Below are 26,173 nucleotides of genomic sequence, written 5' to 3'. Positions count from 1 at the left end.
CTCATTATTTTTAAAAGTAGTATCTTTCTGCAATTTCTATCTTTAGCTAGAATCATAATTACCTGGATATTAGACTGCTGAATATTGTCCCACAGTTCACCGATTCTCTGTTCATCCTGTTAGCCTTTTCCCACGCTGGGCCTTGGCTACTGGTTTCTGTTACCCTCTGTCAAGTTCACTGACAGCAATGGCCAAATGGTCGTTAAGTTCACCTGCTGAATTTGTGATTTGTACATTATAATTTTTAGTTCTAGAATTTTCCCTTTAGATGGTTTTCATTTCCTCTCTTGTCCCTTATTATGTTTAAGTGTTCATGACATCTTTGACATGTTTATAGTAGCAGTAGCCCTGCGCAGTGAGGAGTGAGTGAGCGTGTGTGACTCACCTGGGGAGCTTGTTAGAGCGGACGCTTCCGTTCACTGGGTCCAGGGAGGCTTGAGAAGCAGCAGGTCTGACAGGCACTGATGATGTTGATGCTGCCGACCACGAACAGCACTTTGATCGCCAGGTAACCTGAGTCTGCGAGTGAGGTTTGCACAGAGCAGCTCCTTATGTGGGGAGTCAGCCACACTGAGCCCCGGAAGTGAAGAGAAAGGGGTTTGATTTACACCAACTTGGCTTCTCTCTAGCATTTACCATTTGAAGCTGGCTGCGCCTCTTGGGGCTGATGATCATAAATGAAGGCACTCAGGCTCCAGGGTCCCAGAAATCTTGGTAGTGACCCCAAGAGAATTCCTGCAGAGCCACAAGGAGCCAAACACATGAGCTGTTCTTTCTTGTCCGGGAGTCAGAGCCCAAACTCCTGCAGAATTGCAATATGCTTCTATTGAAAGAAAGAAAGAAAATCTCTCAAAAACTCTATTACCTTCGGCCATAAACTTTTTTCTAGAATACAATAATGTGTGCTTTGACTACAGACTAAGTCTAAAGTTCTGTGCTGCAGACTCCACCAGGAGGGGGCGTGGCTTTCTCCCAGACCCCCTTGGGGAGTCCATGCACCTGCTCTCGTGTGCAGAAGGCATGCAGGAGAGCACATAGAGGCCTGACCTCTGCATGGGTGAAGGACATATCCTCACAGCACCCACACATGAGGGGATGCAGTCGTTGGAAGACCCTGTGTGTGTGCATGTGCTTTGATAGATGTTAGCATTATGACCGCACTGACAGACACATCAGGCTTTCCCCCAGAATTTCCAGGAGATTTACAATCACATTTAACTTCAGCTTCTTGGGTAATGCATGGAATGGTTCGTCTCTTCTCTATAGGCCTTCAGATCTTGGTGAGTTCTAGATTTTGGATTTAATTAATACAAGGATGATGGCAATGAGGCTCCCATTTATTGAGTGCCTACTATATTGCAAGCACATGTCTTAGATATGCATTTAGGCACCACTCAAATCCTGTAAGCTGTGGGCATTACAAGTCCTACATTATAGAGAAACTGAAGGCAGGAGAAATTGGAGGAATAGGGTAGGTGTTGGGTTTTGTATGTTTCATGAAGTGTGAAGGAGCAACTGACCTTTGGGACTGTGAACAGAAGAGATCTGGAGTTCCCGCCAGGAGGCCAGCAGATGGCTCTCCCTAGGCTGCTTTCCATCCTTTCCGTGGTGCAGCAGAGTGGGACGAGCTGTTTGTTCCCCACTCACGTCCAGCGTCAAGCGCGTCAAGCGGAGTAGCCAAGCTCTTCCTGAGCCCTTTTTTTTTCCTTAAGCTTCTTTGCAGACACTGCATTGTTCCTGGTCCCTCCCTCCTGCCGTGGACAAATGCTCCATCTGAGGAGCTTTAGAGAGAAGGTGGAAGCTGGGCCACGGGTCAGTAACAGAACCCATAGGATATAGAGAGACCGAGATAAAAGGAGACTTAATATGGGAATTGACTCGTGCAGTTACAGAGGCTGAGGAGGCCCATCGGGTGTCGCCTGGAGAATCCGAAAAGCCAGTGGTATAATTCCTTCCAAGTTCAAAGCCCTGATAACCAAGAGCTCTGATGTCCAAAAGGAGGAGAAATGGACGTCCCAGCTCAAGAGAGAGACTTCACCTTTCCTCTGCCTTTTTATTCTATAAGGGCCCTCAACAGATTAGATGATGGGGAGGGAAGGTCTTCTTGACTCAGTCCACCGATTCAAATGCTGACTTCTTCCAGAAACGCCCTCATAGTCACATCCACAACTGTTTTACCAGCTCCCTGGGCAGCCCTTAGCCCATTCAAGTTGACACACAAAATTAACCACAGGTAGAGTCTGTGGCAACTGTGCCCAGGAGCTTCCTGGAGACCCAAGGAGGGGACACCAGAGCCAGGACACACACCTGGCTCTGCGTCAGTAAGTATCCCCTCTTTTCAGGTCCCAGGCTGGCCCTCTGCAGCCCCGGGCTCACCGCAGCATGAGGCCATTGGGAAGGGGGGGTGGGGGAGGGGAAGAGTTAACCAGGACAGGCAGTGGCTTCTGTTTAATGCCACTCTGAATCTCTAGGCTGGCTTCCATGGCGACTTCATTAGCAGCAAGCTGCTAATTAAATTTCATATTTATGACCAGAAAATAAAATCATTGGACCTTTTTGAAATAGGATTTTATGGGTTGGGGCTCTGGCGGCTGAGTCAGCAGCCGAGGGCCCACACCGTTCAGAACCACAGTTTCAAGGTGGACATAAATAAAACAACAGCGCCAGTGGCGAGGTCGGGTCCCGGGGTTTGGGACAGGCCAGGTCCTGAGCCAGGGGACTGTCCTCAGTAGGACAGATCGGGGTCCACTCTGGGAACAGCGTGGGAAGCAGAGGTCCATCCTGGCCCCTTGAATGTTGGAAGGCTGGGGCTGGGGCTCGCGGGCCAGGGCCCCTGGCTGCACTCAGTAAGCTCTGTCTCTGGGTCCCCAAACTTCAGCGGGGCTGCTGTGTACAGGGACAGCTGTTCTGTGTTTTGTTTCCTTGCTGTAGTAGAAAAATGATTCCTCCTCCCCAGCAGAGACTCACACCCCACTGGGGTGCATGCCGGAAGCTCTCTGAGGCCACTTCCTTTCCATATGACAGTTACTGCTGCCTACTCTGAAGAGAGGGTTTCCAAGGTCCCCTCTCCCCTGTGGCCTTGGGTAACCCTCTTGTCTCAGTGAGAGAATTCAGCCCTCCTGCCTTGGGTGGGGGCTTGTCTTGTGATGTCCCCGCACCCTGTGGTGGAGAAGCCTACATCACACCATGTATGTCTTGGCCTCTCCAGTGCGAAGAGGCTCACAAGCCCAGAGATGGAAGGACTGGAAGGGGATCTGCCCCACCTTGAAGGTGCCTAGACATCCCTTCCCTTCAATTCTGCTTTTGCAAGGAGTGAGTTCCTTGGCATCACCGTTGCTGGCCTCCTGGAAGGGTCAGCTTTCTTGGGGGGCAAGAAGAGAAAAATGTAGGTGATTGAAAGATGGGCAGGCAGAGGTACCAACAGACCAGGATCAGTCTGTCCTCCTTCCCTAACTCTCTTGAGGGGCCCTGAGCCCAGTGCTCACTCCCCACTACCTCCAGACCCTGTTCTCCAGTGTGGAGGCAAACGTGACCTATCCCACAGGAAAGATGACAGGAGAAAATGCACCTAAATGACCCAGTAGATTCTGCACAGAGTTGGCACTGGGCCATTCATGGATGGTTTCACTCCATCCGTCATTCACTTTACTTCTTGGTATTTCCATCCTCTCAGCTGTGAGGTAGGTGGGTGCTCTGACTCTGTGGAATTGAGCCTTCATGCTGATTTGCTCAGGGAGCCATCCCTCAGGTGACAGTGTCCTGGTGATGTCCCTGCAGAGCAGGTCACAAGAGGGTGATCCCAACCTTGCACCAAGATAAGGCAAGGGCTCCTTCCATTTCATGCAGAGCCAAACTAGGAACCTCCTGCCACCTACATGAGAACTTGGGCAAATCCTGCAGCTCCTCTGAGGCCCACATTCCTGGCTTTGTGGTTGCTGGGAGGGTTGAAGGAGATGCAGTTAGGCAGGGCTTCTGCCATGTCATCCCCAAGGCAGTGAGCTTCCAGATCAGAGTCCCCAAGAACTAGGAACAAAGGACCCTCCTTCTCTCTGAGTGCTCTGAGCGCCAGGTGGCCATGGGTGTCCCCAACTTTCAGGTTGCCCTCCTCACACAGTGAGCTTCCCTACAGGCCACTATGCCCTCCCTCATCACTGCACAATTCCCTGTAAGCTCCTGCCAACACAGCTGAAAATTGTCTCTTTATTAAACTCTCCTCTGGAACCAGCTTAAATAACACCTATTTCCTTTTAGTTCAGGGGACATCTTGCCCAAGGTCACCCAGCTGGTCAGAGCCCTGCCCTTAGCCACTGTGGGTCCTGTCTGCAGGTCCCTGGGTCAGGGCGAAGAGCAAACAAGGCGAGGGCAGTCAGGAAAAGCTTGGTGGAGGAAGCATTGGTGAGGGAGGGCCCTGAGGCTGGGTAGGGGTTTGATTGACAGAGAAGTTGGAGGAGTGCAGCGTGTATGCATTGCTGGAAGCTGCTATAACAAATGACTATAAACCAGGTGGCTTTAAACAACAGAAATTTATTCTCTCACAGCATGGAACTAAGAGGTCCAAAATCAAGGTATCACTAGGGCCATACTCCCTCTAGAGGGATGATCTCTGGGGGATGATCCTTGCCTCCTCTACCAGTTTGTGATGGTATCCTTGGCTTGAAGCTCCTTCTTCTCCTTCTGTGGATCAAAGTTATCTCTTCTTATAAAGACACCTGTCACTGGAGTTAGGGCTCACTCCCATGCAGTATGACCTCATCTTAATCACTTCTGCAAAGGCCCCATTTCCAAATAATATCACATTCAAAGGGTCCAGGTGGACATGAACTTGGAGGGATAATGGTCAACTTCCAAATGAGAGGTACCAGGGAAGGGGAACTTCCAGAGCAAGGTGGGAAGTGTGGGGGTGTGCAGAGTTAAGGGAACAGCATCATTATTCCTGAGGAGAGGCTCAGGATTACAGAGTCTGACACAAGTAGTGATGAGAATGCTGAGGAACTAGGATGCTCATCCTCTGTCAGCAGGAAGCAAAATGCCATGAAGCAGAGTGGACACCCACCCTTTGACTCACAGTCCTACCCTAGGGTACTTCCTCAAAAGAAATGACAACATGCGTCTCCTTGAAGTCTTGAACAACAATGTCACAATCAAATAGGAAACCAAATGTCTAGCAACGTGTGAATGGATGGACAAACTGGGACATGCATCAGTGAGATACTGCTGCGTAACAAAAAGGAATGAACTACTGACACACCCTCCCCAAATGATGAGCCTCAAAGTGCTAAGCAAAAGAAGCCAGACTCTCAGGAGCACTGAGTGTGCTTTTCTGTTTCCCTGAAGTTCAAGAGAGTGCAAAAACCTGATAAAGACCCCAGGAGCAATTGTCTCTGGCAGAGGAATGGAAAGGGCAGGGAGTACCCTCTAGGGGGTGGCCCACTCCATGTCTCCATGGGGGTCTTGGTGGCATGGCTGTCTCCCCATAACGTACCAGAAGGTGGACTTGCAATCCATGCAGCTTACTGATTATACCTCAGGTTCTTGAAAAAGGAAAGGGAACGTCAAGTCATCTTATAATCGGCAGAGGCTGGGGTATAGGCATCAGGCTAAGGCGGCAGATTAGGGCTCTGTGGTGCAGGGCTGGAGTCACGGAGCATAGGGTGATGAATTCAAGTTTAGTTGTATGGGAATGGAGGGGCCATGATGGCTTTCAGGAAGGGAAGTGGCTGGCTGTTTAGCTGCCCATCTGCCCAGGACACTGGACAGGTGATTTTCACCCATCAACTCTGTCTGGCCTTCCCATAACTCTTATTGCCCCCTTCCCCATGAGGACACCTGTAGCCCATCTGCACCCCAACTGTCTACACCACAGGCCCTGCCCGGAGAAGGGGGAAGTGGGGTGGAGACAGACACGGGCATTGAGAGGAACAGCCATCCAAGGGGCAGCCAGGTGGTAGCAGTGTTGGGGGTGTCCAAGGAACTTTGGTCCCCACCCCCGCCACTCACTAACAAACAACAGAGTCTCAATATTCTGTGCTTGTAGATGGCTCCTCCATGGAGTGTTCTAGGCCCCGTACTCTCTTCTCAATGGAGTTCAAAGGTAGAGGACAGTGGTCTCCTAAGTGAGGTAGCACCGTGGCAGGGCCAGCAGGAAGGGCAGAGCTGCTGGCAATGCTGGGGGGGCTCCTGCCCTGCTCCCAACCTCCTGCCTCTCACAGCAGATGGGCCATGGCTTCCCTTCTAGTCCCCAACCTCCCCCTCCACGGGGTTGAAGTCAACCACAGACAGCTCAGAAAAAAAAAGAAAGAAAGAAAAAAGAAAAAGGGAAGTGTGCAGCCCACCTCAGCCCCGTTCTGCTCCTGCTAAAAATAGAGGCAGCCTCCAAGCCGGGTGCTGTGGGCTTCCGGGAAGGCGCTGCACGCTGTCAGCATTGGCGTCTTCTGGAGGCCTCGCAGACCACAGGTGGAGGGGAGGGAATTTGACAGAAACACCGAGAGACTCCCCAGCCAGGTCCAGGACACAGCTGGCTTGCAAACCTGTGAGTATATTTCCCAACTGCTCCCTAACTGCATTCCGCATGTCCCTGGGGCTGCTGCGTGTCCCCTCTCTCCCCGGCCGGGTGCTTTTTTTCATTTTTGCTCTTATCTGCACACATGTGCCCAGTGGCTTTAAAGGTATCCCTCCTCGTTCCCTAATTTCTGAAATAAGATGTGGAACCCCTACAGCTGATGCTGGACCCCATCTCACGTAGCAGCTTGTCTAGAGCTAGGCCTAGAACTGAGCCCGCAGAAGGCTCCCTGTGTGGACAGGAGACTTGCGTTGTCAAAGCTGGTCCCTTTGTCCCTCTGGCTGAGGGCAGTGCAGGGTGGAGGAGGAGGCTCAGAACACAGATTGTGTCTTGTGCAAGGAGCAAGATACCCAGGATCCCCCGCCTGGGCAGGGTAGGGTGAGCGTGGGGCTTCTGCTTCCAGAAGCGGGTATAGTGGAAGGGTGACGCAGCAGCCGGGCTCTCTTGGGCTCTGGGAAGGATTTCTGCTCCCCCCTTCCACCTTACCTCCAGCACCTTTCACTCTTTCCCTATGAAGTTGCTTGAGGTGCAAATGCAAAGATACGAGCCTTTTGCTAAATGTCATCCAGCAATCTGCCCATGACCCACCCGAGCCCACAAGCAGAACGGAGTGAGAAACACTCCAGGCATCTGTAAGGGAAGCAAATTCCTAAAGGAAGCAGAGGATCAGGGACCCCAAAGGGGAATTTCACCTCCCCTGGGTCTCTCATAGGCACCCAAGAGGGTTTCTCAATTCCTGATGAAATGCTTCAGGAGCCCCTTATGTCATGGGGGTTGAGAAACTTTGGCAGCCCTGCAAGATCTTTGGCTCGTGAGAGAACATGCCATCTTTTGTTGGGGGGGGGCGGGGGGATTAAACTGACTTCACCAATTTGAAAGAGTCAGCCAGGTCTCAAGAAGCAGAATGGTGCATTCACACTGTCTCAAAGTCACACGCGGTGGATAACCTCCCCCAGTGCAGAAAATGCAGGGCAGTCTCAGCTGTCACCGCCCGCTGGGTGGAGCCCCAGCCTGCAGCTGGCCCTGTTCACCTTCAAGCCTGGCTTCCCCCATCCACTCATTCAGTGTTCCTGGCACAAGGGTAACAAGAGATAGATGAGAAAGCGGCCAAGCTACCCCGCCCCGCTGCCCGGGAAACGTGTTCCCAACAACCCTGAGTCCAGTAATGCTGATCGACGGTTTCTGGGTACAGTTTTGACGGGTGCCTTATTTCATTACTGGTGATTGTGTCATTTGGCACAGACATAAAAGGCTTCCCGGCTGGCATCTGATTTATTCTCATTCACCTACATGGGGAGAAGGTGGAGATGATCTCTGGGCACGAGGAGTCCCAAATTCCGTCGCCGTGGCATTGGGAGCCTGGGAAACATCTTTTCAACATGGCTGGGGTGTGGGAAGCCCAGGCATCAGAAAGACAAGCTCATATTTGCTGCTGTCATTTTTTTTTTTAATAGAGAAAGTGAGAAGAACACCCACAAGCCTCCAGCCCGACAAATTCATTTAGAGACATTTTTTTTACACCATAGATCATTAAGAGAGCGCGAGAGAAGCAAGCACCCTGCAGGAATCTCTGCCCTGAGCAGGGAAATGGGTGCATTTTTGGAGATGTTTTATGGCTCTCAATTCCTGACCCCTTCTTACCATGCCCAGCTAGGTGGAAAGTGTGAGTCTAAATATTTTTAAGTTTCAAGATCACCAGTTGCTTTAAAACAGGTGAGCCAGACTACGGGAAATTACTCAAGTTCACGTTCAAGTGGCTTGCGGTCTCGGGAACTCGCAGGAGGAGGGATGTGACCTGAGATGGTTGCAGCCCCCCTGGCCAGACCCGCCCTCTCCCTGTCTCACCCACACTGCCCCACCACCATCTCCCCTCTTTTTGACCTTCTTCGTTTCTCTTTCCTTTTCTCATCTCTGCACCTGTGGGTACTAAATAAAACTCTTGGGTTCTTGTTCCCTTTTCTCTGTCACAAGCCCTAAGTCCCCATCCTCTCTTCTAACAAACCCTCATCTCACCTTCTTCCCCGACTCTGGTTTCTAGTGCATGTCTCCTGCCCCAGTGTCCTGCAGAAACCATTCCTGCCATTCCCAATTCTGTCTTCCTTCAGGGAACCTCAGGTTGGAAAAGCCACTGGGGTCTTCCAATGGTATGACACAGCACCTCTCCCCGCCATGGGGCTCAAATCCCAGCTTCCCCATAGTTTATCTCGTCCTATGACACCCCCTCTCCAAGTCCCATTGTCTGGTGTCTTCACCAAAGGGGATAATGTTTTGAAAGCTGGAGTTGCTATTGATTTTCGGCCCAGGCCCTGCTCACATGTGCTCAAGAAATTGTAGCTGATTTAATTAAGTTTTTTATTTAATTAAGTTTGCCGAGGTGAAACTCACCTAACAAAATTCACCATTTTGAAGTGAACAGTTCAGGGCCATTTAGTCCATTCACAATGTTGTTTAACCTCCTGCTCCTTCTAGTTCCAAAATATTTTCATCTCCCCAAAAGGAGACCCCCACACCCATTAGCAATCACTCTCTTCATTCTACCTTTCCCTGACCCCTGGCAACTACAGTGGTCCCTTGGTGTCTGCAGGGGATTTGTTTCAGAAACTTTCCCCGCTCCCACGGATACCAAAATCCATGGGTGCTCAAGTCCCCTGCATGAAGTGGTGTAGCGGGTGCCTAGAACCTATGCACATCCCTTGAAATCCTCTCTAGATGACTTAGAATGCCTAACACAGTGTAAATACAATGTAAGTAGTTGTTACACTGTATTATTCAGTGAATAACGAACAAAAAAAAAAAAAGGTCTACACTTAGCACAGATGCAGTTTTTTTCTGTATTTTCAACCCTTGGATCCTGGGACCCGCCAATGCAGCTGGCTGGCCACCCTAATCCGCTTTCTGCCTCTATGGATTTGCCTGTTCTAGACATTTTATCTAAACCCGCTGCCTTTTGTGACCGGTTGATTTCACTCAGCATAATGTTTTCCGCCATGTGAGAGCGTGTCTCAGAACTTCAGTCCTTTTTATGCCTGGGTAATATTCCATTGTCTGGATGAGACGACTTAATTTTAGGTGTCACCGGCTTTAAGGGTCCAGGGCTTTGGGGACTGTGCTGAAGCTGGGCAGAGGGAGATGGTAGAAGAGGAAGTCATGCTTAACCAGAGGCAGCAGAGAAGCCAGAAGCAGCCTGGACACTCTCCATCCGTCTCCCCCACGGGGAACCCTGTCTTGTTGGAGAGGGAAGAACTGGAGGCTGAGCCTCCAGGAGGCCTATTGGAGAAGTGAGCAGCTACGGCCAGCCCTCCCAAGCTGCCATTTGGCTCAGCTCCTGAGCACATTATAACAATTAATTACAGCCAACCCTTGATGATCTGAAGTAATAGGGGACAGAATAACACAAAGCTAATTGAAGTGCGGGGCTGCCGGGGTGGTGGGAACGGTGGGGGCCCCATTCCATGAGAGAGCTGTTTATTTTGTAGTTAATTACAAGTAAAGAGACCCTTTCTGAGTCCCCCTCTCTCTCCACCTCACTCTGCCTCTCAGAAGCCTGTCATTTAATTGGACTCACAAACCTGTTTTGCTCCCAACATAGTGGCTGCTCAATTAACGCATTTTAACTAACACACTCCCTTGGCATCTCCTCAGTGGAGCTTTCCAGGAGAATCAGACTGGTTTGAATGTTGCTTCCAGCCTGCCAGCCCCCAGCAGAAACGCTCATTGTTAGAGCAGCAATAGGAGCCCAGGCGGAGGCACGGTGCTTGATTCTTGTAGAAATGCTACCACCAGACACTCAGGGAGGAGGGGAAGCGCGACAGATCGGGAACCAGGAACCTCACCAGCCCCAGGGTGAGAGGTGGCTGCTGTCACTCTTCAAGTTGCTCAGCAACCTCCCCTGAGAGAACAGGGAGGTGAAATGTGCAGATGCTTCTCTTAATTTCCGGTCCAGTTAAAACCTAAACATCCTCGTTGAGTCCTAAAGTTTCCCATCACCAGCGTCTCATTCGTCCATTTTCCTCCCTGGAAGCCCAGCCAGGCTGGAGTCCTCCCAGATCAGCTCACAGAAGGCTGAAGCTGGAGCACGCAGGGGGATAAAGGGGGCTTTCTAGCTCTCCGCAGCAACCCTTTCTTAGACGCGGAGTGCAATTGCCCTCGCACGTCTGTGGGTTTTGTTACTAAGCCATCCTGTCCTCCTCCCCTGTGATCCAGTGAGTGCCCACTGCACGGCAGATGCCCACAGCACCAGGGCACTGTGCTGTGATTGTCCAGGAATCTCTCTTCTGAAGTTCGCCTGGTGAAGAAGTGACCATAAACTTCCTGTTCCCTTACCCAGGAGGGAGTAGTATCAAGATTCATAAAGCCCCCCCAAATGCTGGCCGGGGTCAGGTTACCAATTAGAATTAGAATCTCACAGACCAAAGCTGACACAGAACACCTGTGAACGGCCCCTATCCCCCGCCCCCCGCCACAGGACCACATGGCTGACACCAGCTGCTGTCACAACATTAACACCATGTCCGGCACGTGGAGAGCTCACCTTGCAGACAAGTAGGACCCACTGGCTTGTCTGTGTTTCCCCCGTAGAGATGGTTTGTGACAAGATGACTATCCCTGCAGGTCAGAAATTGGAGGGATGTCTCTTGTAGCCTTCCAGCCCATGACTGATGGGGAGTGCAAGATGGATGGGCGCCGAGCTCTAAATTGCAGGTGCAGCAGAACCACTGGTACAAATGAAGGGCAGAGGAGCCCGTCAGCAGGCCGCTGTGGCCACATGCTTGCCACACATGGGAAGAGGAAGAGATCCAGTTGGCTGAAGGGAGGCCACAATGACAAGGAAAAGAAAGTCGATGCTTATCCATTGGAAATCAATCACTTTATAAATATTAAATGCCTGCTCGTGTAAGACACTTCCTGAGCCACGGGGCATACAAGAAAATATGAGCTGGGTCCCTACCCAGAGAGCATAAGGAAGCATGGTAGATATAAAAAGATGCTGACACCCACAGGTAGAGAGTTTCCAATCAGAGGCCCAAGCAGAAGAATTGAGGAAGCATGTTTAAGGTTCTTCCCTCAATTCTTTGGGGCATGGAGATAATTGTACAAAACAACTAGGTAGAGTTCTCAGCTGGCTTCCGAGGGAAGTAGACTAGGTGACATTGATTAAGTACCCACCTTGTGTGCTACACAAGGCTTGAGAGGTCAGGGCTACCCATCCAGTTTTACAAACCAATAAAAGGGGGGTCAGAGAAGTTAAGCAGTGTTAAGCTAAAGGCCACATGTCAGTAAATGGAAGGACCCAGGCCTCTCTACGTGACCATACCCTCTCCACTGGACACAGAGGGAGCTGTCTGTTTTATCTCTTTGTGCAAAGGTTCTTTTGGTTTGACTTCCTTTTTGCATTACAGTATTACAGTAGAATTTCTATCACATCTTTCTCTAACACCTCCTGCCTTCTTTTGGAGGAACAATGTCACTTCCCACCAAAAAGCAAGGCTGATTTTAAGTTCTCATGAGCAGGAGCTACATCTTCCTTATTTGTGAGTGCTTTGCCTCGGGGACCCCACCATCTGGATCTCCAAGCCTACACTGGAAGGAACCTTCAGAGACAGCTGCTCTTTTGGACCAGGTCACCCTGTTCTAACCCTTGGAAACCACATCCTTTTTCTTCTGCTGCCTGGACATCTTCATACTGAGCCAATAGCTGAGAAAGTGCACTTTTGCCCCTGAGTCTTGAACAACTCAAGGTGAAGTGAGGAAGTCTGAGGCCTGAATAAAGCTCAGGACGGCTGTTTCCTGTGCCCTGTGTTGGCCAGACCTGAAGCTCTTTGGAGAAGGAAGAGCTGGGAGCTTCGTGCATCCAGGGAGGCCGTGTTGGCCTCCAGCCTCCTCCTTGGCTTTCCTGCTGGGCTACAGGATGTTTCCTGGACACTAACAGGAGAAGAGAATTAGGCAGCTGGAGGCCCAACCGCAATCCTGTACCAGTCAAGAAAACCAGAGCTCTGCGTTTTTCCAGCTACTAACCCAGTTGATGGAAAAAGTTGGCAGAGTTCTCTTCAAATTCATGGAAATGTGTTTGGAGGTGTTAGTGCATTTACCTGTTCCCATGACATTTCACAAAATAGATGGTGGGCGACTAGAAATGCATTTTCAATTGATCAACACATCGATTCTAAGTACATTTTCAGTGCGCCTTATAAATGCAGAAGGTGACTCCAAGTTGGGCTGTGTGCTGCTGCCAGGAGGCCTCAAAGGGAGCACATGCCACTGCCCACAGCCCTGGCCCCGGGAGATAGCGACTGGGCCCTACCATCCCAGCATCCCTTGGGGAGCCTCCAGGCTGAGTCTCAGATTTGTATTGTCTAAGTGGTGCTCACTATTGTTTTTTTTTTTTTATTTCTTTTTTTTAGTACCTGGGATTGAACTCAGGGGCCCTCAACCACTGAGCCACATCCCCAGCCCTATTTTGTATTTTATTTAGAGACAGGGTCTCACTGGGTTGCTTAGCGCCTCCATAAATTGCTGAGGCTGGCTTTGAACACCCGATCCTCCTGCCTGGCTGGGCCCAACTGGACCAGGCTGCCTTCCTCCCTCTGCTCCTCTGCTCTCATCCCCACTCCTTCCTCTTGTGACAAGTTTGCCATGGTCTGGGTTTTACCATCTGTCCTTCAAGCTTCTGTTTCCTGCCTCCAGAGCTTGACTCCGGCCATTCCTGGACATTGGTCACTTGTGTCTTATTCTCATTCATCCTTGTCTTATTCTTTTTCTCCCTGAACCTTTTCATCATTAGAGTTTCTTCCCTTCATTCACATTCCTGCCTTCTGCACATATGGGGTGCTTGCTGAATCAAGCCAGCAATGAACTCAAGGCTCCATGGGGCTCCCACTCCCCAGCCTTGGCCACTCTGAGGTGTCCCCAATACCAGACTTTGAAACCTTCCCCTGCCGAGTTGACATCCAAAGGCCCAGTGTGGTCTACCATTTCAACCCTGTCACATGCCCTCCTGGGACAACAATGCCAGCCAAGCGGGCTGAGGAGAAGATAAAGGGGAAGATTTAAGGTCCAACGGTGGCTCCCGGAATCTTCCCAAGCCTTGTCCTTGGCTGCTTTCCTGGTGGCGCCGGTATTTAATGATCCTAGTGACCTTTTCCAGGCAGCTCAAGGAGGAACCAACCTTTTCCCTTCCTAGGTTCTCTGGGCTTCTGGGTCCAGCCCACATATTCACGCAACAGCCTCAGGAATCCCCAGGAGCAGGATTCTGCTTGGTACTGCTCCAATGTAGGGCAGTGATACTCCCAGGTCTGTCTTGGCTCCTCCCAAACTCCCTCCCTGGCCCTCCAAGTCAAAAAGGAACTCATGGTTTCCTCCCTCCTCCCCTCTTCCAGAGTCTGACTTCCTAGGACTTGTATGCAGAACACATGCTCTTGCCCCAGGCCGGGCTGGGAGCTGCTTCCACACCCAGGCTCTGGGCTGGACCCCAGAAGGAGATGCATGCATTCTTCACTAAGTCTACAGGGGCCCACTGGGCAGCATGCTGGAAAGACACAGGCCAATGCAAGGCCTCCAGGAATGCACAGCAAACAGGAGATAAGCAGCCATAGAAAGCCCGAGAACATTGGAGCCATCACCAGGCCACAGAGCAGCCACCCCTTACCCCCGTGGAGTTCTGCTTGGCTGACTAGGACTGAACATGCTTCTCTGACGACAGAATGTGTTTGTCACCAAGCCTCAGATCATTAGAGCACTCAGTTGAGCAAACATTTATTGAAGACCCATGACATGCCAGATAGTGCAGTTCCCAGTGAGACGGACGCGAGGAATTCAAACAGGGGCAGCACGCTCTCCTGCTTATACCCAGCCCCAACCACAAAGTGACAGCCAAGACATTGAAGAATAAGCCAGTGGAAAAGAATCTCATCAGGCTCAAAGATGAAGCAAAGGGGGCACCTTTGAATGCACAGAGGGGTCTCGAATTGGAGTCAGCAAGTGGTCACTGTCACTACCAGTCTCCAGTGGTGAAGGGGGTTTGTTGACCAGGCAGCAAAGGCAACAGCAGGAGGGGACAGTATTTCATTATCCTCAAGGCCAGAGCTCTCCCCTGGCCAGACCTGCTGGCTGTGCTTCACAGGAGTCTGAGAAGGTGACCTCTCTCTGGGATTTGGGTTTGGCAGGGTGGTCAGCCGTGGCTCCTGGTGGCCCTCTGAGCTGTCATTCGGCTGTGTGCACCGTCCTGGAGTCCAGAGGGGCAAACACTCCTAGAAAGCCAATGTGATAAATTGATATGCATTTCAGAGCCATTTAAATCTGTCACTCCTAATTGTGCTTTTTTTCCAAAGCTTTTCTGCAGTACTATTAGGAAATGAGAGCTGATGTGGGGGGAGTGGGGACAGTACCCACTGGTAATGCAGGAAGTGCGCATGCCCTTCCAAAGTTCATCTTGGTGCAAGTCTGAAGCCACTGCAAAATAAATCTGGGCATGTGGCGGGGCCCGGGGCCACGTGGGTGTGGATGGGGTGGTGATGTTGGCTCATCCCCTTGGGCTCTGGGTCTGCTCAATGCCAAGCCCTCCTGTCTTCACATCCCAGGGATCTGCCTCCTGTCCTGAAATACTGAGTTGCCACATTTTTATCCACAGAAACCACTGGCCCTTTACCAGTGAGACTAACTCAGGTTAGGTGTTAGAGGTAGCCTGATGGCCATGGACCTGTCTGGGTAGTGGGCTGTGCTCTGAGCCGGGGGCTGAGATGAGATCTGGCTCTAATGCAGATGAGGGGGAAATTGGGTGCCTTGGAGAAGCTGGGTACCAGTGGGATGATGAGGGCTAATGAGAGAAGAGATGGAGCCCAGCCATGGGACAGGGGCTGGAGAGGGGCCTACAGTGGCTGAAAAGGGAGAAGCTAAGGCAGGCGCACAGAGGCGAGTAGAACAATTGTCCTGCTGTTGCTCAAAACCCGGATGGCCGAGCTCCCAGATGACAGTACCCATTTCCTGGGTGAAGCTTGCATCCTCCAATGTCACAGCCCCTTGAGGTCAACCATTTCTTTCTTGCCAACATCGCTTCGTCCATGGTGGGTACTTTGTCTTTCCTGATCACTTGCCTACTCTGTGACTAGAAGAAGGAACAGGAACAAGTACGTAAGGCAGTTGCTCAGATTTTAGGTCTCAGAAGTCTGCAGCTGGGACTAATATGACTTAAAAGGCATGGGTCTTGTACAGCATGTGTGTCTGCTAGGATTGTCTTACTTGCAAGCCATAGAAATACAATCAGATTTCACACATCCTAGGGATGTGATTCTTCTCGTGAATCAAGAACTCAAAGGTGCCAGATGTGGTGGCATGTGACTATAATCCCAGAGGCTCAGGAGGCTGAGGCAGGGAGATGGAGAGCTCAAAGCCAGCCTCAGCAAAAGCAAGGCGCTAAGCAACTCAGTGAGACCCTGTCTCTAGATAAAACACAAAATAGGACTGGGGATGTGGCTCAGTGATTGAGTGCCCCTGAGTTCAATCTCCAGTACCCCAAGAAGAAGAGAACTCAGAGGTCAGTTGTCCAGGGCCACCATCAATGACCCAAGGTTTTTGTAGCATCCTGTTTGGTCACCCTTAGACTGTGGTCTTATCTTCATGATCAAAGGTAGCTGCTTTTCTTCCACAATCCAGGTAGGAAGACAAGAGCAAGTAAAAAGGCTCTTCTCCCCTGACCAAGGCCCCTTTACAGAGCCTCCAGAAGCTTCCACTTGACCAGCACTGAGTCCCACGGCCACTTCTAGCTGCAAGGGAGGCTGTAAACACAGTTTTTGAGATGGATTTAATTAGTGCCTGCAAACAAAATTGAGGATATGTTAACAAGTAAGAGAGAATGGAAGTGGGTCGGCAGCTGTCTGACACTCCACTGTGAATTTAAAATGATAATTGCTGCTTTCAAAACAGGTATCAGTGAAGCTCTACTGATTAAAGTACACATGTTAATTGATGGGAAATATTATCCTGTCAATATTTTGGTTGAATGAGCCGAGATAGAGAGAGGTTAACAAGTTAACTGGGAGGCAAGGTAGTGGGGGGGTAGTGTTGCAGAAAGAATTTTCTAGATGCTTCTGCAAGGGCCCTGTTTATGAGTACCAAGGGGCTTGGCGGGGCAGCAGTGGGGCCCCTGAAGGAATGGTTCCTATCCTTTTCCACAAAGCTTTTGTTTGCAGAACTTACACACTGTGGACTGCTGGAGTCCACACCAAGGTCTCTTCAATCCTTTCTCATGGCAGTAGATCATCCTTTAAATAACTCCCCCAGCTTTTTTGCCAAAAGTCCTTTCAACTAACTGGAGGTTTCATTGGAATAATTAAACCTGCATATCAAGCTGCTCACTCCAATCACCCAGGCAAATCAATTAAGTAGAGATGCATTTATCTAACCGGCTGCTAGCCCCATTCCACTGGCAGCACTTTTGTGCTGGGGCAGCTCTTGAAAACTAGAAAAAAAGTGACTATTCCTATAAGACATCTCATTTACATAGGGCTTAGAGCTTTCTGGATTTGAAGCAATAGCAACCTCCTTGTTTATTTCATTCAATAGTCGTTCTTTTTATTTACTCAACCAACAAATATATATTGAGGATCTATTAAAAGTAATCCCTCATGCTAAGTTCTACTGGAGATACAGAGATGAGACAGACAGTTGCTGGACCTCTGTGAGCTCAGTGTCCTCTTGTATAGGATGAAGAGAGCAGTGATGACTACTTCATATGGTTGTTGTGTGCATTAAATGAGATAATCCACAGAGAACATTTGGCATAGCATCTAGCATATAGCAAATATTGTATCCCTTTCATACACAGCTACCAGAGAATATGCTCCAGCAAAATAAAAGATGAAAGTATTAAAGAAGAAAATATGGAGCTCAGGAAATAAGAAATATGGTTGGTTACATGAGAGGCTACATTTAATAAATGTTAGCTGTAATAATTACTACTTTAAGATCAGACGTCATTAAGTCTGAGCAGGCTGGGATCCTGTTATTTATATTATTTATGATATCACCTCTTTGTCCATAAAAAAGAAATAGTAAACCCGTCTTACTGAGCTCCTCTGAAAATTAACTGAGGTGATACCCACGCAGTACCTTCTGCACACATAGTACTTCTGCTATACAAGGGTGTGTTATCTCACAAGCTTTACAAAAGGTAGAACATGGGTGCACAGAATGAGGATAACTTTGTACTTCGATGCATTTCCATATTTTCAACCATTGATGTGTTATTTTTATTTTATTTTATTTTTTGCCAAAGTAATACACGAGTCCTGCAGACTTAGAAACAGTCTTTCCCAGACCAGCCATCGCCATCTCCCAGTCCTGATCCCCAGAGACAACCACTCCTAACTCTTAGGTGTTGTTTTCCTCTCTTATATCTTCTGTTATTTACCCCTTATTTCTAAACAATTCTGCTGTCATTTGTTTTTTAAAAATCCATAAAAAAATACATTTGCATTGCTACTTATTGATATATTCACTGTAGAACATTATGAATCGACATATTCTTAGGTAGATGGTAATTCAGTTCCTTGTGTCATAGTTTTTTGTGTTAGAATATCAGTGATGGATAGGTAAATGCTATTCATGTGAAGACAAGTTGATCATGTAGATTTTTGTTTCTTCCTGGAAATATTGCCTCTTTATTTGTTTTTTCATTTGCTAGGTTTTGTTTTTTTTAATCCATTGTTTTAGTCTGCTTTTTGACTGCTGTGACCACAGACTTGGCAAGAACAGTTCTAGAGGAGAACAAGGTTATTTGGCACACACAGTTTCAGAGGCCTCGGTCCATAGATTGCTGGCTCCAATGCTCTGTGCCCAGAGTAAAGCAGAACATCATGGTGCAAGGGTGTGGAAAGCCGCTTAGTACATGACCATCTGGAAGCAGAGAGAGAGATGTCCTCTACCCAAGGACAAAATATAAACCCCAAAGGCACACCCCAATGACCCACTTCCTCCAGCTATACCCTACCTGCCTACAGTTACCACCTAGTTAATTCCTGGTCAGGGGATTAATGCACTGATTAGGTTAAGACTCTCATAATCCCATCATTTCACTTCTAAATTTTCTGGCCTGGTCTCATGCATGAGCTCTTGGGAGACACCTCCCATTTAAGGCGTAACACCTGTCATCAGTTTCTCCCATCTGACCTTCAAGATCTGTCATTTGCTAGCAGTCCTTTTTCTTAAATTATTAAATACGTCTTATAGGCATTCAGTATTACCCCTGGCAACCTCCCTGGTGCACCTGTCATGATCGTCCTGTCATCTTCACCAGCTGCTCCTTGTGCTTCGTGTTTCTCCTGGGACTTTCTCGATGCTTTCCCGGATGAGATCCCTTACCTCTGAGCTCATCCTTCTTTATTGCTTTCTTCCCTCATTTTGCTGGAGCATACCCTCTAGGAGCTGCCTAAGAAAAGGTACACAGGAGGTCGATATTTAGAGTCTATGCCTCTCTAAAAATAAATTCATTCTATTTTCACATGTAGTCATTGGGTGGATATAGAGTCCTAGGTTTAAAAGTGTTTTCTGTCAAAAAATGTGAAGGCATTGCCCCGCAGGCTCCCAGCTTCCAGTATTATTTTTGAGAGGTCTGATGCCCATTCGATTCTAGGTCTGTGTAGGCAACCTGGGGTTTTCCCCTATGGAAGTTTCTAGGGTCTTCTCTTATTCCCTGGTGGCCTGAAATTTCACAGCCATGTACTCTGAGAAGACTCTTTTCCACTGGTTGGTTGCACCAAGCATTGCAGAGGGGTCCTTTAAGTCTGAAGACATCTGCTTTTTCTTTCTGAGAAACCCCCAACATGATTTCTCCGACAATTTCATCACCTAATATATATCAGATCCCAAAAAGACATACAAGAAAGGGAACGTAATCTCCATAATCTCCTCCTAGGATTTCTGTTTATCTGATATTAGACCTTCTGAATCTAACTCATTTTCCCCCCCTTTTCTTATCTTCCTTCCCTTCAATTTTTTAAAAAATGTAAGTTTTCAGGAAATTTCCTCAACTTGGTCTTCCAAGCCTTCTCTTGGTTTTACCTTTCTGCTGCCGTGGTTGTAACTGCAGAGAGCTCTCTCTCCTGCCTATTTCCTTAGTGCTGTCTTCCTGGTGACACCGTCCTATCTCTAACTGGATCTTAATTATTTTCGTGTGTTTTGTTTTCTCTTGTTCAGTGCCTTCTGGGTTCCTTGAATAAGTTTATCTCTTGATCTCTGCCTTTATCTGGAGATTTCTCTCAAACATCAAGTGATCCTGACTCTGTCTATTCTTCTTTTTTTTTTTTTTTTTGGTACCAGGGATTGAACCCCCAGGGGTGCTTAACCACTGAGCCACACCCGCAGTCCTTTATTATATTTTATTTAGAGACAGGGTCTCACAGAGTTGCTTAGGGCCTCACCAACTTGCTGAGGCTCGCTTTGAAATTGCGATCCTCCTGCCTCAGCCTCCCAAGCCCCTGGGATTATGGGCGTGTGCCACTGTGCCAGGCTGACTCTGTTTAAGTGGATGTGACAAAACACAGTGGAATGAACTCTGCTGGACCACGAAGGGCTTCTCTTGACTTTAGCTCTGTCTTCAGCTTATATATAGCAAAGTAACACTTCAGGGGAAATTTGCACACACTTTTTGGTCCTAGCCCTTAAAAAAGCAAGCTTTTTTATGAGCACCTGCAGGGACTGCCTATTAGTGACTAAGGGGAATCAGAGAGCCCTGGGTCCAGACCCAACCTGTGCGCTAATATGACCACGAAACTCGCCAAGCATTTATTTTCTTGGCTGTAAGATGGTGATTGTAATGGTTTGGATGTGAGGAGTCCCCCAAAAGCTCACGTGGGAGACTACACAAGAAGGTTTGGAGGAGAAATGATTGGATCATAGCCTTAACTTAATCAGTGAATTGATCCCTGATGGGATTACCTGGGTGGTGGCTGAAGGTGGGTGGGGTGTGGCTGGAGGAAGTGTTTCGTGGGGGTGTGGCTACAGGGTATACTTTTTGTATCTGGAGGGTGGAGCTTTTCTCTCTCTCTCTCTCTCTCTCTCTCTCTCTCTCTCTCTCTCTCTTTCTCTCTCTCCTTCCTGATCATCATGTGAGCCCCTTCCCTCCACCACACTCTTCTACCATGATGTTCAGCCTCCCCTTGAGTCCGAGGAATGGAGCCTGCTCTCTATAGACAAATACCTCTGAAACCATGAGCCTCCAAATAAACTTTTCCTCCTCTATGGTTGTTCTGGTCAGATTTTTTTAGTCACAGCAGCAAAAAAAATACGTCTTATAGGCATTCAGTATTACCCCTGGCAACCTCCAGGTTGTACCAAGCATTGCAAAGCGGTCCTTTAAGTTTGAAGACATGTGCTTTTTCTACCCTGAAGAGTCCTGGAAGTCTGTCCATCCTTTGTGCCTAACAGTGTGCCTGGCACACAGTGACTAGTCTATAAGCGTCCGTCCGTCGAAGACCGTACCTGTAAGTCAGCATCTCAGGTGATCAAGAGGTTGACTTGTCCCAACAGAGTCCCCAGATGTTTTCCCTGACCTCAGGAGCACGATCTCCAAGGCAGTAATCAAAGTTCTAAAACCAGAAACCAAAAGTGCAACCTCACCGTGGGCTGCCCTGGGCCTCAGTTTCCCCAAACTGTGTTGCCCCGGCAGGAAGGTAGAACAGCAGGGGCGAATCCACAAACCTCTTTACCCTTTCTTGACGTGGAAGCCTTTCTTACAATTTAAAAGATAATTAAAAAGCTTTGTATTTTCCCATGATGAAAGAAACACTTTTTAACAAATGCAAATGCAGAAGAGTATCAATTCCCTTGGGTCCTTCCCTATGCCGTGCTGCTGCTCCTGTCCCAGGCACCACTGAGCAGGGAGACCAAGGAGATGGTGTCCTCCAGAGACGCATGTCCCTGCCACCTCCCTGGGGCTGAGGGCCTCTGACAGCTTGTTCCAGCCTGAGCCGACAGCAGACAGGAGCAGCTTCTGTCAGCCCTGGGAGAGCAGATGTCACCTGTGATTAATCCTGAAAACCAAGCAAGTTCCTGATTAAACAGAAGCACCCCAGGGTCCCAAGTAGAGAGCCCTGGGAGCAGCTGCCAGGTCAGGTGCAGGACTCTCATCCCCTTCCCAGGGTTGAACACCACCTTCCCTCTCCCAGGCCCGGGAGGAGAATTGTTCCTTCCCCCAAAAGCTCACAACCACAGCTGGGCTCCTGGAGCCCTGTGGCTGGGTGTTAGGAATGGCCTTGTCAGGGTCCATGAGGAATGTCACCTTTGGGAAATTACCGAGTGTATGCAGTCATGGCGTGTTTCTGCCCAGACCCATGGCAAGATAGAGGCAGAGGATGTGATTCACAGTGAAGGGAACTCTTTTGGGTCAGGACATGGTTTGCTGCCTTTGAATTCATAACTGACTTAGAACATCTCCATCCTGTAGAGGTTCTGGTCAGAGCACTGTGAGGACACCCCCACACACACACTGCCCTGAGTTACCCAGGGCTACCACCTGCCCTTGTGCTCCATCCTGGAGGTCTTGGAAACTGTGGTCAGTGGCCTCTCCACTGAACAGAACAGAAGCCCTTCTGCCCCACTGATGGGCCACTGGTCACTGTCACCTGGAGAGACATGCACCTCAAGATTCACATCCTTGGCTTTTTGTGCAGAACATATCTTCAGCCTTTAGATGCTTTCCTTCCTCTCTACCTCCGCTTCCTGCTCCAAGTACGGTTATCGTTCCCTTTTCAGATCCCAGCTATATCAACTCCAGATCCATCGGGAGACTGGCTTGAGAGAAGACAAGATCCAGCCAGAAAGTATAAACAGCAGACTTCAATAGTAGCTTAGCAGCTCCTGTTTATTGAAACCTACTGCATGCCAGGTATTCAATGTATATTATCTCTTTTATATTGAAAAAACAGAAAGTGGGGAGGGGTACCTGGGACTTGGTGAGGGTTGGGAAGGAAGGGAGCAGGTTCTGACATAAGCCCATTTGATGGACAGTCAGACAAAAGCCCACTCAGCCTGGGATACAGCTGCGGTAAGACTGTGGCAGCCAGCAAAACGTAAATCATGCAGGGCCTTGGAGGTCAAGATCAAGATTTTGAAATTTATTGTAACAGCAAGAGAAAGCCACATGATAAATGTCCTGGATGAACAAAGGGCTCTCACAGGAGTTTGGGCACAGGTAGTGCATCCACCTGGTCGTGACTTCCCAGGGACAGGTGAGCTGAGTGGCCCTTCCCGTGGAGACTTGCTCAGGTCCCTTGGGTTTGTTTTTCGGTTGTTTGTAGAGAAACCAGTGTGATCTGACTCAGCCTGGAAGCCAGGCCCTGCTGAGTGCTGGGTCAAGGCTGTCAGAAGCCCTGGCTGAGACTGAGGACAGAGATGGACCGTCCGCCCGGCAGGCAGTTCAGATTCAGAGCCTCCATATCTACGTGTGCATTTCTGGGCAAATGATTTTCAAAGACATTGCCCAGAGCTTGACCCACACCACTGAGCTGGTCCCAGTGACAAGTCCGAGTCAGGCCGAGTTGCAATGCTGTGTGTGGAAGAGAAAACACGTTTGAAACCCAGAGATGTTTTGTTCTATTTTGAGCTTCACTACACTACCCGTCGTCTTTGTCCATGAAATATTTCACACACTTAAAAATACGTGTGTAATGTGAATCCATGAGACAAAGAACAATACCACACTCATGTCCCCAGCCAGAGCAGTATTATTACGTCCCTTGGGTGCCTTTCCAGGTCACAGCCAGCCATCTGACTGTCCTCTTCAGGGGGCCATTCTGACTTTTACCAGTCCCTTGCTTCTCAGTGAAGAGTCCCCATATATCCTTAGCTGTAATGTTTCATTACCTATGTTTTTGTTTTTGTTTTTTTTGGGGGGAGGTGTGTGTTGGTCCTGGGGATTGAACCCAGGGATGCATAACCACTGAACCACATCCCCAGCCCTTTTGATTTTTTTTTTAATCTTGAGACAGGGCCTCACTAAGTTGCTTAAGGACTTGCTAAGTTGCTGGGGCTGGCCTCCAAGTTGCGATCCTCCTGCCCCAGCCTCCCCACCATGCCCATGCCCTGTTTATTGCCTTTGCTTCGATGCCTCCTGTCCTGCCCTTCTGAGACTGGCATGTGGCTCAGCATTATGTTCCTGAGGTTCATCTGTGCTGATGCATACAGCTGTAGCTTTTTAAATTGTCACTGCTGTAGAGTAGGCCACTGTGGAACATACGGGTTATTTATCCCACCACTGTGTTAGGGTGTTGGTTTCTGGAGTGTGCGAGGCTGCAGTCAAGGGGCGTGCCCGGGCCTCCTGAAGCACGTGGGGCTGGTCCCTCGGAAGGAAACCTGGGTTGTGTGGTGTGTGTTCTAACCTCCAAGGCACAGCGGACTCGTTTTTTCAATCCTCAAGCTTTGTCCAACCAGTAGCAAAGGTCTGTGGGCGAGCCCCGCAGGACAAAGAGGCGCTGTGCCTGCAGGTGGGAGCAGATGGGTCCTCTCACCCTTCCTCTCTGCTCCGAGGCTCAGCTGCACTCTTTTCCCTCTTCCTCTGCCCAGCACACCGGCTCAAAATGCTTCCTGCTTTCCAAGGAGAGAGGAACCTTGGAGCACCATAGGGAGGGGAGGCCTGGACTGAAATCCCAGGTCACACTTGCTCTGTGGCCTTGAGTATGACCTTGACTTGGCTCACTGTCTGGGTTTCCCTGTCTACAAAACAGGGTTGATCACATCCTCCTCTCAGAGCCACTGTGATAATTAAGTGAAACGATTTTGGGGCTGTGGGGAGGGGCAGGGTAGCAGGGATTGAACTCAGGGGCCCTTGACCACTGAGCCACATCCCCAGCCCTATTTTGTATTTTATTTAGAGCCAGGGTCTCACTGAGTTGCTTAGGGCCTTGCTGTTGCTGAGGCTGGCTTTAAACTCAGGATCCTCCTACTCAGCCTCTGGGAGCCGCTGGGATTACAAGTGTGCACCCGGCAAATAAAGGGTCGAGGGTTAGACGCAGTGCCTGGCACACAGTGGCACCCAAGGCAGGCACATCCAGTTCCGCCAGTGGGTTTGTTGCATGTCTCTCTTGGCCACGGGTGCCACTCTCACTCTGCACACTAACAGTTTGTGTAGGTGGCCGACCCTTGCAGCTGAACTCTGAGCATCTCAGGCAGCAGGGACCATGTGGGACCCATCTCTGCACCCTCTGTGCCCTGCATGGTGCTTGCGATGCTCCTGAGTGGTCCGCTTTCCCCTCTGTGGCTGTGCAGCTCTGCACACAGGGTGCTCTCAACGCAAGTTTCACCCCCATCATCTGCTGTCTTGCTGATGGCTGCCAAGGTGGCCTCACTGCCACCCCGAGACTGCAGGAGCATCTCTGTGGCACCAAGCGCTCCTGCACTCATGGCTGGGAAGCAGTGCTTCCTAGGCTTGTGCCTTCTGAGCCCCCACGAGGCGTAGCTTTCAGCACCATTCAGTTCTCTGCAGCGAGCACAGCGCCCAGCAAGTCTTTGCACAAAGTAGATGCATCTACCACAGGAGGCTTTGGGCTGCCGACAGGGGTAGGCCCAGCTCCACCTGGCTGCAGGCAAGTCCCACCATATGCATGACAGAGCTTGGGGGCCCTGGAGGTCCTGGGTTGATGAGGTCAGTAGCTTGGGGAGAGGGACATCCTCAGGACATCCATCTCTCCTCTCAACTCAGTGCTCCTGAGGGTATTCGCCGTGCCCCCTGGTGAGTCCTCATGTCACAGCAGCAACACTGAGCATCATACTGACATCTGCAAGCTCAGTGACAGGGTGCCTTTTCCTTGTGTCAAAGATCAAGGAAAACTACCCCAATTGCCCCGAGCAGACTTTCATACAGGCTGCATGGGCCGTGACATGCTTCCCGTGCTGATTCCCAAAACACTGGTAGAGATCAAACAAGATCCACTCTTTCAGCTCAGAAGATGCCCGGCCTCCCTGAAGCATGAGGTGCCCGATTCCTGGAAAAAAAAACTGGGATTCTGTTAGCAGGAAGAGCAGGGGCATGGTGCCGATGAGTGACAGCGGTGTCTGCCACACGCTTGGGAAAGAACTGTTGAATCGCATTCATAGGATGTCAACTCTTTGAAGAGAATAAAGGTCAGTATGTTTTCCTCTGTGTCCTGATGCATTTTCAAAGTGAGCTGCTGCAGTGGGGAGTTATGGGAGACGGAGGCAGACTCTCAGGTGACCCAGGTGGTGCCAGGTGTTAACAAAAGGACTCATAAAGAATGGACGGTCATCACATTAAGGAAAATAAGCCAGGCACAGAAAGACAAGCCCACATGGCCTCACTCATACGTGGAATCCAAAAACGTTGATCTCATCTAGGTTGAGAGTAGACTGTGGTCACCAGAGGCTGGGCAGAGCACAGGGGAGGGAGGCTGAAGAAGGGCTGATCGACGGATACTAAGTTAGGGTTAGGTGGCAGCAGAAGGTTCTGGGTGACTCTAGATAATCATTATGGATGGCACATTTCAGAAAAGCTAGGAAAAAGGGATTTGGAATGTTTTCACCATAAAGGAATCTGTCAAAAATAAAAATAAAGCCAGGGGCCATTAGCACAAGCCTGTAATCCCAGGGGCTCTGGAGGCTGAGGCAAGA

General features: G+C 49.6%; 1 protein-coding gene across 3 annotated transcripts in view; it reads left to right on the top strand.

Moving 5' to 3' along the window:
• The window catches only part of Card11 (caspase recruitment domain family member 11), a 117,707-nt gene that overhangs the window by 47,167 nt on the left and 44,367 nt on the right, over positions 1 to 26,173 (top strand). For 2 of the 3 annotated variants that reach the window (XM_046453678.2, XM_046453676.2), the window contains exons 2-3: positions 22,304 to 22,436; positions 25,487 to 25,669. The gene's annotated coding sequence lies outside the window, so the exon portion shown is untranslated. Of the gene's footprint in view, positions 1 to 6,088; positions 6,530 to 22,303; positions 22,437 to 25,486; positions 25,670 to 26,173 lie in introns of those variants that run through there. The other variant, XM_046453677.2, reaches the window with a different exon arrangement.

The sequence above is a fragment of the Marmota monax genome, unplaced genomic scaffold (assembly GCF_021218885.2).
Source record: "Marmota monax isolate L192 unplaced genomic scaffold, Marmota_monax_Labrador192_F-V1.1 WCK01_AAM20220418_F8-fsc00148, whole genome shotgun sequence".
In the NCBI taxonomy this organism is placed as follows: Eukaryota; Metazoa; Chordata; class Mammalia; order Rodentia; family Sciuridae; genus Marmota; species Marmota monax.
The sequence above is the reverse complement of the archived record's forward strand: the minus strand, read 5'-3'. Positions and strand labels throughout refer to the sequence as shown.